The 3,785-nt window shown below is 40.8% G+C and overlaps 1 non-coding gene across 1 annotated transcript; it reads left to right on the forward strand.

Annotated features, from left to right (window-relative positions):
- The first annotated feature begins 1,792 nt into the window (after window positions 1-1,792).
- On the forward strand, window positions 1,793-1,867 carry Trnas-cga (transfer RNA serine (anticodon CGA)). The gene has a single exon. It is a non-coding gene; the product is annotated as a tRNA-Ser (tRNA).
- The last annotated feature ends 1,918 nt before the right edge of the window (window positions 1,868-3,785 follow it).

The raw sequence follows: 3,785 nt of genomic DNA on the forward strand, positions 1-3,785 counted from the left end.
ACAGAGAGCGATATCCTGACGGATATTTTCTCGTCTTGTTGCGACGCTTCAGGAAACGGGGAGTTTCAACCCAGGACAACGTAATAGTCGTAGCACTCGCACGGACGAAGCTGCCGAAGTTACTGTTCTCGCTTCCGTTGCTATGAATCCACATGTGAGCACAAGTCGACTTGAACACAAGATTCGCATTCCTAAAACCACTGTAAATCGTACTCTTACATGTCACCGGTTCCATCCTTATGATGTAAACCTACATCAAGAATTGCATTGGAATGATTTCCAGAATCGTGTACAGTTCTGTCAGTAGGCACAGCAGCAAGTCCTCGCCAACCCGAACTTCTTTTCCAATGCTCTATTTACCGATGAGTGTTCCTTCTCAAACAAAGGACAGGTAAATACAAAGAACATGCATTATTGAACCAGTGACAACCCACGATGGCTTAGGCACGTCTGGTGTGGGATACTTGGTGCTACAATTATTGGGCCTTGTTTCATCAATGGTATTCTAAAGGGCATTGCGTATGCCAGTTTCCTCATACGAATTCTTCCTCCTCTTCTGTGGTATCAAAGCGATGGATGTCCAGCACATAATGCCTTGCGTGCACCTCGTGTTCTGAACCGAAGGTATCCTACCAGATGGACTGGTCGAGGAGGAACAGTTACTTGGCCTTCTAGGCCTCCTGATTTAAGTCCTTTGGACTTTTTCTTTGGAGATGTATTACAAACGTTGTCTGTCGCGATATTCCAAGAACTCCAGAGGACATGCAAGAACTTATCGTGCTTGCTTGTAATTCTCTTCAGCAGGCAACACTGGAAGCAGTAAATAATTCATTCATTCAACGAGTGTTGCATTGCCCCGAGATCCGAGAGCGTCAACGTCAGTGTTGTGTTACCTAACTAATAACGTTGTGTTTCATGGTACACTGTGATACATTTTTGAATAGGTCTTTAGGAGAGGAAACGAATTACCGAATAAGAAATACAGCGTACCATTTAAAAAAAGTTATACAGCTGTTCATATCTTTGTAAAAAACAAAACTACAACGATGGCTATCATGCTGATGTCCCCCTGACGGCTAAAGAACATTTTCTTGAAACATTTTGTAATTAGCATCTGGACAAATTGTTATTTAGGGTGGTCAAGGTAAATGGGACACTCTGTGTAACGTTAGACAGGAGCGTCGTCTTTTGTTCCCAAATATGCCTCTGACCAAATGACAATACTCTGCATCTACGTACGTAGATGCTCTGAAGATGGAAGTTTAACTTGCCGAAACTATGTTTATGCGTATGTATTTATTGCGATTATTGTAAATAACATATATATTATTGCGACCTGGGCAAATAAATAAGTTACTGAACTTCAGAGAACACTTTCCTCCCGACAGTGTCAGATAACCTTAACATTAATTAACAAGAAACCATAATGAGATTTTCACTCTGCAGCGGAGTGTGCGCTGATATGAAACTTCCTGGCAGATTAAAACTGTATGCTCGACCGAGACTCGAACTCGGGACCCTTGCCTTTCGCGGGCAAAGGTCCCGAGTTCGAGTCTCGGTCGAGCATACAGTTTTAATCTGCCAGGAAGTTTTATATCAGCGCACACTCCGCTGCAGAGTGAAAATCTCATTCTGGAAACATCCCCCAGGCTGTGGCTAAGCCATGTCTCCGCAGTATCCTTTCTTTCAGGAGTGCTAGTTCTGCAAGGTTCGCAGAAGAGCTTCTGTAAAGTTTGGAAGGTAGGAGACGGATACTGGCAGAAGTAAAGCTGTGAGTACCGGACGTGAGTCGTGCTTCGGTAGCTCAGTTGGTAGAGCACTTGCCCGCGAAAGGCAAAGGTCCCGAGTTCGAGTCTCGGTCGAGCATACAGTTTTAATCTGCCAGGAAGTTTCAACAAGAAACCATGTTTTCCATGTATAACTATGATGAATGTGAAAGAGTATCATTTTTCTTTTGTCACAAACGGCCACCTCTGTTCTCCTAAACGAGAGTAAATTTGTAATTTTAACAGGATCTTTAACTGTTTGTTGTACATGTTTTGATTATAATTATGAAATGCATGTTGAACCATTTGACTTTGCATTAAGAAATAAAAGTATATCATTGAAACTGATGGGAGCGTTTCACCGCTTGTGCCAAAGGATCCCGAGCGTAACGAGGAATTTTCCCACATTGCAACTTGAATTATGAGAAAGAGTAGAACAGCTTTTATAGAACCGACAGTCAAAGAAACCGATACGGATGCAAACAAGTAATTACACTGTTTATTAATTCATAATTGATCACTCTGACTGTAAATGTATTTATCTCACTGTGAGACAAGACGGTGAATCCCTTCGTGGAAAAATATTTCCGGTTCACTACTAGCACTCGTGTTTCTAATGTTGTTTCACGTAAATTGCTAAAGTTTCACTGGGAACCCCCTACATATTCTCCATTCAGTCCCGATCTCTGCCTTTTCGGTTTTCATATTCTTGTAGGCTTGAAGGACGACATTCGTGGCCGTCGGTTTGCTTTGATCAGACAGGTGCACGCCTGGGTTCAGTTATGGTTGCGTAAGAGACCGCAAACATTTTTCCATGAAGCCATTGATCGTATTGTCTCATAGTTGGATAAATGTATTGACAGATATGGTGATTATTTTTGAAATGTCAAACACTTTACTTACTTTTATTACATCTGTCCCTTTATCATTTGACTGTCCCTTACAGTAACTCCGTCGAGTCATTAATTAATTAATCATATCGAAATTGAGTCTTGAGCAATTCGAATTTTGTATGCGCTCCACCAAGTCGCTCCCCAAGACGTGCTTGCTTGTAGGTTGTCATTTAGTTGTGTGAAATTAGATTACCGTTTCATTGGAACGTGATTTAGCTGTTTCGCACTAATCACTAAGAAAACGCGTATGGGAGCTGACGTGAGGGAGTAAAGCAAAAGCAAACGGTTATTTATATTATTATTTATAATTATTCATAATTCAACAAAAGTGTTTTTCCTTAGAGGATAATAGGTCTAGCAGTTTATGTACTTGATCACTTCAAAGCAAAATGTTATTGAAACACATAGCAAATAGGAACTACTATGGAAAACAAAATACAAAGCTCAAAAACTGTAGGTTTCAGTAGTCATGAGTAGCTCTTTCAGTGTGCACGTGGAATGTCTGTACACAGAATTTGTAGTTTGATTTCCTTGCACCAGTGTACCTCCCTAACACACAGAGAAAGAGACGGAATTTGACTGCGTGTACGGAGAAGTGCTGTAATCCCCAGTTTTCATCCACTTTTGGCTCTCAGGTCGTTTAATAACACCTTCTACACTAGCGTACCAAAACTAAACAGTACAGCATTTATTTTATCCCATTTACAACGATGTAAAATAAGGAGCACCTTTGCGCCACATATTTCTGCTTGGGGTGGCTAATTGAGGAGCTAGATGTACCTGTACCTTCCATTCCATTAACTAAACAACCATATGTTTCGTTATTTCTGTTAAAGATTTATTTGAAACATTGTAACAGAAAAGGTTTTCGCCACGTTTCTGTGTCGCAGATGCAAAATCCTGTTTGATAAGAAACATATTGAGACATGGTTTCCACCACTTACTAAATGTATATATCCTGTAATTAGTCAGTGTCTCAGTTAGTGGTTCTGTATCATGTCACTGATTCTGATCTGACGAACTCTAGACTGCTTTTTCGGCACTGAGCTACCTATGAGAGTTGACTGAACCCCTCCGATTTACCACACACTTTACAGAATATGGCTACCGACTACATCCAAAAATT

This window comes from Schistocerca gregaria, chromosome 3 (assembly GCF_023897955.1).
Source record: "Schistocerca gregaria isolate iqSchGreg1 chromosome 3, iqSchGreg1.2, whole genome shotgun sequence".
In the NCBI taxonomy this organism is placed as follows: domain Eukaryota; kingdom Metazoa; phylum Arthropoda; class Insecta; order Orthoptera; family Acrididae; genus Schistocerca; species Schistocerca gregaria.